The 12931-nt window shown below is 44.5% G+C and overlaps 1 pseudogene; it reads right to left on the bottom strand.

The window, feature by feature from the left end:
* Positions 1-3331, bottom strand: part of LOC125512423 — a 41963-nt pseudogene extending 38632 nt beyond the window's left edge.
* Positions 3332-12931: the final 9600 nt, after the last annotated feature.

The raw sequence follows: 12931 nt of genomic DNA on the forward strand, positions 1-12931 counted from the left end.
CCGAAGGTAGTTCGGAGTCCCAGATATGATCACGGACATGATGGGGAGTCTCGAAATGGTCGAGACATAAAGATTGATATATTGGAATCCTACATTTGGACATCGGAAGAGTTCCGGATAAAATCGGGATTTTACCGGAGTACCGGAGGTTACCGGAACCCCCCGGGGGCTAATGGGCCTTGTTGGGCCATAAGGGAAAGAGAGAGGGGCCGGCCTAGGGCAGGCAGCGCGCCCCCTCCCTCTGGTCAAAATTGGACTAGGAGAGGGGGGGCGCCCCCCTTTCCTTCTCTTTCTTCCCCTTCCTTTCCCTCTCCTAGTAGGAGTAGGAAAGGGAGGAATCCTACTCCTACTAGGAGGAGGAATCCTCCTCCTGGCGCACCAACAAGGGCTGGACGGCCTCCCCCTTGCTCCTTTATATACAGGGGCAAGGGGCACCTCTAAACACACAAGTTGATCACAAAGATCTCTCCCAGCCGTGTGCGGCGCCCCCTCCACCATAATCCACCTCGGTCATACTGTAGCGGTGTTTAGGCGAAGCCCTGCTGCGGTAGCTTGATCAACATCGTCACCACGCCGTCGTGCTGACGAAACTCTTCCCCGAGCTCTACTGGATCATGGGTTCGCGGGACGTCACCGAGCTGAACGTGTGCTGAATGCGGAGGTGCCGTACGTTCGGTACTGAGGATCGGTCGATCGTGAAGACGTACGACTACATCAGCTGCGTTGTCATAACGCTTCCGCTTAACGGTCTATGAGGGTACGTGGACGACACTCTCCACTCTCGTTGCTATGCATCACCATGATCCTGCGTGTGCGTAGGAAAATTTTGAAATTACTACGTTCCCCAACACCAACGCCACCCACTTCTTCCTCCGTGACACCTTCCTCTTCCTCCATGGCACCCTCGCCGGTGCATTACACCCTGACCATCGGCGAGGCCCGTGCCCATTATATGGACATGATGCGGGAGAAGCAGTTCCGGGAGGCGCATGCCAACGCCAACTACAACCACAACCTCCTCCAGGAGTATCTGCAGGCGGAGCAGTAGGTCGCCATCGGCAGGGTGGTCGCGCTCGACGCGGACCTGGTGGAGGAGGAGACGCTGCTGGAGTCCTACCGCTCCGCCTGCGAGATCCGCCTCGCCCGCTGGTGGTACCAGTAGCGGGTGGTGGAGGTGGCGGCCATCGGCAAGGAGCAGGAGGACGACGCGGGCGAGGCATTGTTCGGCGACCCCGACGATGAGGAGGCCGTGCCCTGGCGCCATGACCATGAAAAAGCCGGCACGTCCGCTAGCGCCGCCAACAGCGAGGAATAGTAGTGCAAGGTAGGTCGCCACCGGTCGGGTCCTAAGAAGGCCACCGCTCCTCCCCTCCTGTCGACGCCAAGCTTGGCGGGCTCAGCATCGACAGCCAGTTAGTCACTTGGCGGCGACGTCGAGGCGAACAACTTCACTTCCCGGGGTTTCGGAGACGGAGCTGGAAAAGGCGAAGCTTCCATTCTCTTGGTTCATGGCCGGAGACGGGGACCGGACGCCGGCGATCATTTAGATTAGTCTGCCTAGGACCTTTTTCATGTATTTGTAATGAAATTCGTCATGTTTATATGAAGTCCGGCATGTTCATATGAAATCCGGCATGTTTATATAAAATCACCATGTTTATATGAATTCCACACTTTTTTGAGTTGTTGTGAAAATTTATGCGACTACGGTTGGATGGTTGCAGCCCGTATCTATGTCCGCGGACTGATACCCTATCCGCGGACGATTGCGAAAGGTTTTTTGCGGGATGCCGTTGAAGATGCCCTAAAGCCATTCAACTAGAAATCACTGGAGTTCTAGAAAAAAAACTAGAAACCAGCGGGGTCAACTACTTGCAGGTGCAACTACTTTTTATTAATAATTTAGAGGGTCATGTGTCACGTCTGATGTTTCTTCAGACTCTGCAATCGCCATCATATAAAGTTTAGTAATAGCACCTGTTTGGCATGCATGGATCATGATGTATGTCTTTGTTTCCGGTAAAGTCTCCCTATCAATAAGAATTATGGATTTGCTAATTTTTATCCAAATAAGAATTAACAAAGTCTCACCTATCAAAATAAAAATACGCATGAATCTTCAACTAAAATCAAATGATATAAGAATTAGATGTGACATAGTTACTTCTTATTGAGACCTAGCCACACCCTAATAATTAACATATACTTGTAACCAAAAACAATTCACATTAACATTTTTACTAACAGTTTTGCTAAAGCACATCTAGATATGTCATAAGTATTGCACATCTATGTCGTATGTCATTGATCTTACATTAAGATTCGTGTGAATATTTTCTTTTTTTTCTCTTTTATGCTTGATTCACTCATTTAGATGTGCAATAATTAAAACACATCTAGATGTGTCCTAAACATACCTTTTTACTAATCCAAACTTGTCTAAGATTTATTAATGCCTAATAAGCCGATTCCTGAAAAATACTACTCCTTTCATTAAAAAAAATATAAAAGCATTTAGATTAATAAAGTTATGATCTAAACGCTCTTAAATTTCTTACTTTAGTGCGTAGTTCTTCAGTTGTCTAAAGAAAGAAACAAGTACTCCATCCGCAACTACTAGATGACTAGAGATTCCCTCCGCAAGTAGCCAACAACGACCACGAATAGTTAAGTTACTATATACATTGCACAATTACCAACAGCAGCAAGTTGCCTTATATTTACCGTACGCCGTGGAGTCAAGAAGCTCCAAGACATTGTTGAACCAGCTCGTCTCGTTGCTAAGAGACACCGGCACAAACGTCGCTATCCCTCTGCTCTTCAAGAACGCCGGGTCAAGCGCCGTCGCGCCGCCCACCGCGAAGTTCGCACCATGCCGGAAGTCGTCCGCCGTCTCGCCGGCGAGGTACGGCTTTGGTTGTGGCAACCCCAGCGACTCCACTAGGCCACCAGAAATTGGGAAGATAGTTGGTCAGGAATGCACATAGGTCAACGCGTGTCTCCACCGGAAGAACAATGAATGATTCGTAGCGAAATGGTTACCGATGAAGTCGATGATGAGCCGGCCGTCGGACGCCCGGCCGCTGGGGTGGTGGAAGTAGGTCTCCCCGTACGGCGCGTGGGAGGAGGGCCCCCCGGCGGTGGCCGGGAGGATGGCCGCGTTCCCGGTGTCCGTGAGCGAGTCGCCGAAGCTGAAGACGCGGCTGTAGCTGCTGGCCAGCTGGGCGTCCCTGCCGCCGGCGTACGGCGTGGCGGCTGCCTCTCCGGCGATTAGGACGAGGAGAAGAGCCACCAGGATGCGAGATAATTGTGCCATGTCGACGGTTTCAGCAGCTCTATGTCGTGTAATAGGCTATAGTATTTGCGGTAGGGTCGTGTCATGACCCATGAGGACATAGAAGCTGGTGGCCCTTATTTTGTTGGCCGAGATTAACAACTTTTTTTAACAATATAATACAATCACATATGCTTACATACACGCATACTATACTCGGCCTTATAAACGCCCCGCATAGTATATCCTATCCCTATTAGCTTTTTCGAAATACTATCAGCAACATCTTGAGATTGTTCCATAGGCTTTGTTTTTTAATCGCTCAACAATGAGCTTGTGGGAAATAAGGATGAACGAATGAATGCCTTATCAGCAAATATGGAAAGAAATGCGGGTATCTTTTTTACAAAATTGCCATAGTTTGTTTTCTATCCGTCGGAAATAGATCGGACAGTCTATATATTACAAGATGACAGGCACACCATTATCACCAACTCGATTTTTTATAATTAAAGAAAGAATGTATAGAAATGAGCATCATGCATTACAAAGCCAGAGAGACCAACCCCCATCGGTTCCATCCAAAGACCGTGGGCTCCCGAGCCCCCTCTTTGCATAGTTGAGCACGTATGAATGCAACTGATGGTCTTAATAACCTGCAAATTCTTTGAATCTTTCATTCTGTTAAAAATACAGTCATTACAAGTTCTCCAAATGGCCCAAAGTAAAGCACAAACTACCACACGGATATGAGACTTCAACTTGGGATGTACCCCCACTAACCAATTTTCAAATATATCGGTACTACTCATGGGTGAAGATAGATTAAAAGCTATCTGGACAGATTGCCATAGTAGCTTGGCAAGTTGCCATTAAAAGCATAGATGCTGAAAGCTGAATAAACTCCTAATCACCAAAAAAGCAAGACTCAGTGTATCCTTGTAAATATCTTTTTTCAGATTATTTTTGTTAGGACGACCTTTCAATCTAAATACCACATGATTTTCGTTTTCAACGGGAATTTCATTTTCCAAATATATTTCTGGTGAAAAGGTTGCCCATCATTGATGAGGTTCGTATACATGGATTTGACTATGAAGACACCAGAAGTAGTCAACTTAAAATGGAGTGTGTCTAATTCATGTGAAATGTTGACCATCATCATCTTTTCAACAAGGTTTGACCAGTCTGTCTAATTGTCTCCAATCGATGGTCTTCTAAAAGCAACATTCAATGATTTTTGACCCCATGAGGCCTTCCGAGAAAGACGAGTCGGTTGGTTTTTCCTGGACCGCATAGAGGGCTTTAAATGAAGGTACTTATTCCTAAGTAATTCTTGCCAAACCCTATCTCCAGTAAGTAAAATTTTATCTTTTATTTTAGGCTGATAGTTATTTTATTTCAGAATAAATCATGACTTGTGCTGCAATTTTTTTGAAGAAGCAAGTCATTTATTGATTTGTGCTAAAGAAAGCGCAACAATTACATGCAACAAGGAACTGGAAGGAAAGCAAAACTAGGGCCAGCCTGTGGCCAATATCAGCTACTGGACATAATACGAAGCAACTTGCATGGCAATAACAAAACTAACTGAAAGCATCAACAGAACTAACTAAAAGCATCTAAAACAACACCCAATCGAGAAGCTCAGAAATGCTAGCAAAAGAAACATCGATAATGTCAACGCCTCATGATGCAAACGTTCATCTAACCCATATTCTATTGGAGCCCAACCATGTAAAGTGAGAAAAATAAAGAAGTAGGGTCATCTGATTTTTTTGGCAAAAACAAACATTATTGTGAGCCTTTCATATGGTCCGGCAAATGGCAACAATCCCACTAAAGATAAGTTAGAGGGAAGGGACCCTCCCCCACCACCCCAAGTCTAGCCAAACATATCATCCACACCACTAGAGGCCGTATGAAATTTGAAAGCATGGGGAGCACACATTCATTCTGGACCGCGAGGATACGCATGCCCAAGCTAGCATCCTACTTGGGGCGGCATACCCTCTCCCATGGCACAATGTGTTTTTCCCCAACATCATATCCAGGCACTTTATCTCGGTGGAGACTTGGTCATGGTGAACACGCAAAGGACGTCGTCCTACTCCCTTCCACAAGCACTTGTTGGCAAGGCCCGTGCTACGAGATAGGCCTTCTCCCTCGTGGACCTCTACCAGGGGGCCCAATTGGTGGATGGGCCAAGGCTGGTGGCCCCTTTCTCCAGGTCAGAGATCAAGGTATCCTTCGCTGGTTTTGACCGAGCTAGTTCCTCGGGCCCAGATGACATGGGCATGAGTTTCTACCATGCTGCATGGTCTGACGTCTCCGAGGACAGGGATCATCTCTTCCTCACCTTCGACAGTGTTGCTGATCCTGGGTGTTTGAAAACAGTGAGCACATACTCTTACTGTCCAAGGCTAGTGGCGTCCTCGGTTTTGGAGCCTACTAGTCGGTCTCCACGAAAGTGTGACGTCAAAGCTCTGTGCAAGTTCCTGACTAGCCGGCTGAAAGGCCAGATTTCGACAGTGTTCGACCAGGATTAGTTTGGTTTCATGGATGGGTGAAGCATATCCGAGAACTTCGTGTATGCCACTGAGGTTGTTTAGTGTTGATACCATCGTAGAGCCCCTACTATCATCCTCAAGCTCAACTTCGCCAAGGCCTTTGGCTCAATCGATTGAGGTATTGATGACCCACAAGTATATGGGATCAATCGTAGTCCTTTCGATAAGTAAGAGTATCGAACCCAGCGAGGAGCCGAAGGAAATGACAAGTGGTTTTTAGCAAGGTATTTTCTGCAAGCACTGAAATTGTCGGTAACAGGTAGTTTGATAGCGAGATAATTTGTAAGGAGAAAGTAACAGTAACGGTAAATAAATTGCAGCAAGTTAGCACGATCCTTTTGTGTCAAAGGACAGGCCAAAACGGTCTCTTATGTTAAGCAAAGTGTTCTTGAGGGTACACGGGAATTTCAACTAGTCACTTTCATCATGTTGGTTCGATTCAAGTTCTCTACTTTGATAAATGTGGGTGGACCGGTGCTTAGGTGCTATTCTTACTTGAACAAACCTCCTACTTACGATTAACCCCCTCGCAAGCATCCGCAACTACGAGAAAAGTATTAAGATAAAATCTAACCATAGCATTAAACTTTTGGATCCAAATTGGTCCCTTACGAAGTAGCGCATAAACTAGGGTTTAATCTTCTGTTACTCTAGCAACCCATCATCTAATAACTACTCCACAATGCATTCCCTTGTGCCCAAATATGGTGAAGTGTCATGTAGTCGACGTTCACATGACACTACTAAGGGAATCACAACATACATATCATCAAAATATCGAACACATACCAAGTTCACATGATTACTTGCAACAAGATTTCTCCCGTGACCTCAAGAACAAAAGTAACTACTCACAAATGATAAGCATGCTCAAGATCAGAGAGGTATTAAATAGCATAATGGATCTGAACATATAATCTTTCACCAAATAAACCATATAGGCCCTGTTTGGTTCATAAGTCCTAGGACTTTTTTAGTCCCAACTAAAAAGTTGCTAGTCCCTAAAAAGTCCCTACCTGTTTGGTTCCTGGGACTAAACATGGACTAAAAGACCATGTTACAACTAAAAGTCCCAAAAAGACTCTCCCTGAGGGTCTTGTTTCATAAGTCCCAAATGCCCACTTTAGGTCCCTATAAGCCCCTCCTGTTTGGTTTAGATGGGACTAAAAGGGACTTTTTTAAGTCCCTACATCAATAAGTCCCTGTAAACAAACACCCCATAGTAATCAACTACAAGATGTAATCAACACTACTAGTCACCCACAAGTACCAACCTGAGGTTCCGGTACAAAGATTGAACACAAGAGATGAACTAGGGTTTGAGAGGAGATGGTGTTGTTGAAGATGTTGATGGAGATTGCCCTCCCCAAGATGGGAGAGTTGTTGGTGATGATGATGACGATGATTTCCCCCTCCGGGAGGGAAGTTCCCCCAGCAGAATCGCTCCGCCGGAGGGCAAAAGTGCTCTTGCCCAAGTTCCGCCTCGAGACGGCGGCGCTCCATCCCGAAAGTCCTCTCCTTATTTTTTTTCTAGGTCAAAATGACTTATATATCAAAAGAGGGGCACCAGAGGTGGGCCAAGGAGGGCACAACCCACCAGGGCACGCTCGTGCTGCCTGGCGTGCCCAGGTGGGTGTTGGGGAACGTAGTAATTTCAAAAAAATTCCTATGCACACGCAAGATCATGGTGATGCATAGCAACGAGAGGGGAGAGTGTTGTCTACGTACCCTCGTAGACCGACAGCGGAAGCGTTATGACAACGAATGTCTTGCCTTCGGATCTGTGATAGAAGGTGTACCCAACTGTCTTCTTTGGGTATCCTATGAAGACACATTTCTCCGATTTGGGTTTGAGCTTATCAGGATGAAACTTTTTCTTATAAGCATTGCAACCCCAAACTTTAAGAAACAACAACTTCAGTTTCTTGCCAAACCACAGTTCATACAGTGTCGTCTCAACGGATTTAGATGGTGCCCCTTTTTTTCGTGAATGCAGCTGTCTCTAATGCATAACCCCAAAACTATAGTGGTAAATCGGTAAGAAACATCATAGATTGCACTATATCAAATAAAGTACGGTTATGACGTTCAAACACACCATTATGCTGTGCTGTTCCAGGTGGCATGAATTTGTGAAACTATTCCACATAGTTTTAATTGAAGACCAAACTCGTAACTCAAATATTTGTCTCCGCGATCAGATCATAGAAACCTTATTTTTCTTGTTACGATGATTTTCCACTTCACTCTGAAATTCTTTGAACTTTTCAAATGTTTCAGACTTATGTTTCATCAAGCAGATATACCCATATCTGCTCAAATCATATGTGAAGGTCAGAAAATAACGATACCTGCCGCGAGCTTCAACACTCATCGGATCGCATACATCAGTATGTATGATTTCCAATAAGTCAGTTGCTCGCTCCATTGTTCCGGAGAACGGAGTCTTTAGTCATCTTGCCCATAAGGCATGGTTCGCAAGCACCAAGTGATTCATAATCAAGTGATTCCAAAATCCCATCAGCATGGAGTTTCTTCATGCGCTTTACACCAATATGACCTAAACGGCAGTGCCACAAATAAGTTGCACTATCATTATTAACTTTGCATCTTTTGGTTTCAATATTATGAATATGTGTATCACTACGATCGAGATCCAATGAATTATTTTCATTGGGTGTGTAACCATATAAGGTTTTATTCATGTAAACAGAACAACAATTTATTCTCTTACTTAAATGAATAACCGTATTACAATAAACATGATCAAATCATATTCATGCTCAACGCAAACACCAAATACCACTTATTTAGGTTCAACACTAATCCCGAAAGTATAGGGAGTGTGCGATGATGATCATATCAATCTTGGAACCACTTCCAACACATATCGTCACTTCACCCTTAACTAGTCTCTGTTTATTCTGCAACTCCCGTTTCGAGTTACTAATCTTAGCAACTGAACTAGTATCAAATACTGAGGGGTTGCTATAAACACTAGTAAAGTACACATCAATAACATGTATATCAAATATACTTATGTTCACTTTGCCATCCTTCTTATCCGCCAATCACTTGGGGTAGTTCCGCTTCCAGTGACCAGTCCCTTTGCAGTAGAAGCACTTAGTCTCAGGCTTAGGACCAGACTTGGGCTTCTTCACTTGAGCAGCAACTTGCTTGTTGTTTTTCTTGAAGTTCCCATTTTTTCCTTTGCCCTTTTCTTGAAACTAGTGATCTTGTCAACCATCAACACTTGATGTTTTTCTTGATTTCTACCTTCATTGATTTCATCATCATGAAAAGCTTGGGAGTCGTTTTCGTCATCCCTTGCATACTATAGTTCATCACGAAGTTCTACTAACTTGGTGATGGTGACTAGAGAATTCTGTCAATCACTATTTTATCTGGAAGATTAACTCCCACTTGATTCAAGCGATTGTAGTACCCAAACAATCTGAGCACATGCTCACTAGTTGAGCGATTCTCCTCCATCTTTTAGCTATAGAACTTGTTGGAGACTTCATATCTCTCAACTCGAGTATTTGCTTGAAATATTAACTTCAACTCCTGGAACATCTCATATGGTCCATGACGTTCAAAACGTCTTTGAAGTCCCGATTCTAAGCCGTTAAGCATGGTGCACTAAACTATCAAGTAGTCATCATATTGAGCTAGCCAAACATTCATAACGTCTGCATCTGCTCCTGCAATAGGTCTGTCACCTAGCAGTGCATCAAGGACATAATTCTTCTGTGCAGCAATGAGGATAAACCTCAGATCACGGATCCAAATCCGCATCATTGCTACTAACATCTTTCAACACAATTTTCTCTAGGAACGTATCAAAATAAACACAGGGAAGCAACAACGCGAGTTATTGATCTACAACATGATTTGCAAAATACTACCAGGACTAAGTTCATGATAAATTTAAGTCCAATTAATCATATTACTTAAGAACTCCCACTTAGACAGACATCTCTCTAGTCATCTAAGTGATCACGTGATCCAAATCAACTAAACCATGTCCGATCATCACGTGAGATGGAGTAGTTTCATTGGTGAACATCACTATGTTGATCATATCTACTATATGATTCACGCTTGACCTTTCGGTCTCCATGTTCCGAGGCCATATCTGTATATGCTTGGCTCGTCAAGTATAACCTGAGTATTCCATGTGTGCAACTGTTTTGCACCCGTTGTATTTGAACGTAGAGCCTATCACACCCGATCATCACGTGGTGTCTCAGCACGAAGAACTTTCGCAACGGTGCATACTCAGGGAGAACACTTCTTGATAATTAGTGAGAGATCATCTTAAAATGCTACCGTCAAACTAAGCAAAATAAGATGTATAAAAGATAAACATCATATGCAATCAAAATATGTGACATGATATGGCCATCATCACCTTGCGCCTTTGATCTCCATCTCCAAAGTACTGTCATGATCTCTATCATCACCGGCATGACACCATGATCTCCATCATCTTGATCTATATCAATGTGTCGTCACGTGGTCGTCTTGCCAACAATTGCTCTTGCAACTATTGCTATCGCATAGCGATAAAGTAAAGCAATTATTGGGCGCTTGCATCTTATGCAATAGAGAGACAACCATAAGGATTTTGCCAGTTGCCGATAACTTCAACAAAACATGATCATCTCATACAACAACTTATATCTCATCATGTCTTGACCATATCACATCACAACATGCCCTGCAAAAACAAGTTAGATGTCCTCTACTTTGTTTGTTGCAAGTTTTATGTGGCTGCTACTGGGCTTTGTAAGAACTGTTCTTACCTACACATCAAAACCACAACGATAGTTTGTCAAGTTGGTACTGTTTTAACCTTCGCAAGGACCGGGCGTAGCCATACTCGGTTCAACTAAAGTTGGAGAAACTGACACCCGCCAGCCACCTGTGTGCAAAGCACGTCGGTAGAACCAGTCTTGTGTAAGCGTACGCGTAATGTCGGTCCGGGCCGCTTCATCCAACAATACCGCCGAACCAAAGTACGATATGCTGGTAAGCAGTATGACTTATATCGCCCACAACTCACTTGTGTTCTACTTGTGCATATAACATCAATACATAAAACCTAGGCTCAGATGCCACTGTTGGGGAACGTAGTAATTTCAAAAAATTTCCTACGCACACGCAAGATCATGGTGATGCATAGCAACGAGAGGGGAGAGTGTTGTCTACGTACCCTCGTAAACCGACAGCGGAAGCGTTATGACAATGCGGTTGATGTAGTCGTACGTCTTCACGGCCCGATCGATCAAGCACCGAAACTACGGCACCTCCAAGTTCTAGCACACGTTCAGCTCGATGACGATCCCCGGACTCCGATCCAGCAAAGTGTTGGGGAAGAGTTCCGTTAGCACGACGGCGTGGTGACGATCTTGATGTTCTACTATCGCAGGGCTTCGCCTAAGCACCACTACAATATTATCGAGGACTATGGTGGAAGGGGGCACCGCACACGGCTAAGAGAACGATCTTGAAGATCAACTTATGTGTCTAGAGGTGCCCCATGCCCCCGTATATAAAGGAGTGGAGGAGGGGAGGGCCGGCCCTCTCTATGGCGCGGCCTAGGGGAGTCCTACTCCCACCGGGAGTAGGATTCCCCCTTTCCTAGTCCAACTAGGAGTCCTTCCAAATAGTAGGAGTAGGAGACAAGGAAGGGGAAGAGGGAAGAGAAGGAAGGAGGGGGCGCCGCCCCTCCCCCTAGTCCAATTCGGACTAGTCAATGGGGGGGGGCGGCCTGCCTCTTCCTCTCCCCTAAAGCCTAATAAGGCCCATATACTTCTTACCCCGTATTCCAGTAACTCCCCGGTACTCCAAAAAAATACCCGAACCACTCGGAACCTTTCCGATGTCCGAATATAGTCGTCCAATATATCGATCTTTACGTCTCGACCATTTCGAGACTCCTCGTCATGTCCCCGATCTCATCCGGGACTCCGAACTCCTTCGGTACATCAAAACTCATAAACTCATAATATAACTGTCATTGAAACCTTAAGCGTGCGGACCCTACGGGTTCGAGAACAATGTAGACATGACCGAGACACGTCTCCGGTCAATAACCAATAGTGGAACCTGGATGCTCGTATTGGCTCCTACATATTCTACGAAGATCTTTATCGGTCAGACCGCATAACAACATACGTTGTTCCCTTTGTCATCGGTATGTTACTTGCCCGAGATTCGATCGTCGGTATCTCAATACCTAGTTCAATCTCGTTACCGGCAAGTCTCTTTACTTGTTCCGTAATACATCATCTCGCAACTAACTCATTAGTTGCAATGCTTGCAAGGCTTATGTGATGTGCATTACCGAGAGGGCCCAGAGATACCTCTCCGACAATCGGAGTGACAAATCCTAATCTCGAAATACGCCAACCCAACATGTACCTTTGGAGACACCTGTAGATCTCCTTTATAATCACCCAGTTACGTTGTGACGTTTGGTAGCACACAAAGTGTTTCTCCGGTAAACGGGAGTTGCATAATCTCATAGTCATAGGAACATGTATAAGTCATGAAGAAAGCAATAGCAACATACTAAACGATCGACTGCTAAGCTAACAGAATGGGTCAAGTCAATCACATCATTCTCCTAATGATGTGATCCCGTTAATCAAATAACAACTCTTTGTCTATGGTTAGGAAACATAACCATCTTTGATCAACGAGTTAGTCAAGTAGAGGCATACTAGTGACACTCTGTTTGTCTATGTATTCACACATGTATTATGTTTCCGGTTAATACAATTCTAGCATGAATAATAAACATTTATCATGAAATAAGGAAATAAATAATAACTTGATTATTGCTTCTAGGGCATATTTCCTTCAGTGGGTTGTGCCCACCTAGTGGTCCCGCTCTAGTAGTTATTTGCTCCAATATTTATCATATATTTCAAAACAATTCTCCATAAATTTTCAGCTCATTTGGAGATGTGCAGAATAGGTAACTCTGACGTAGATTTTTCAGGTCCAGAATTCCAGCTGCCGGTATTCTCCATCTTTGTATAAACCTGGCATATTATTAGAGAAAATGCATTAGAAT

This window comes from Triticum urartu, chromosome 6 (genome assembly GCF_003073215.2).
Source record: "Triticum urartu cultivar G1812 chromosome 6, Tu2.1, whole genome shotgun sequence".
Classification (NCBI taxonomy): Eukaryota; Viridiplantae; Streptophyta; class Magnoliopsida; order Poales; family Poaceae; genus Triticum; species Triticum urartu.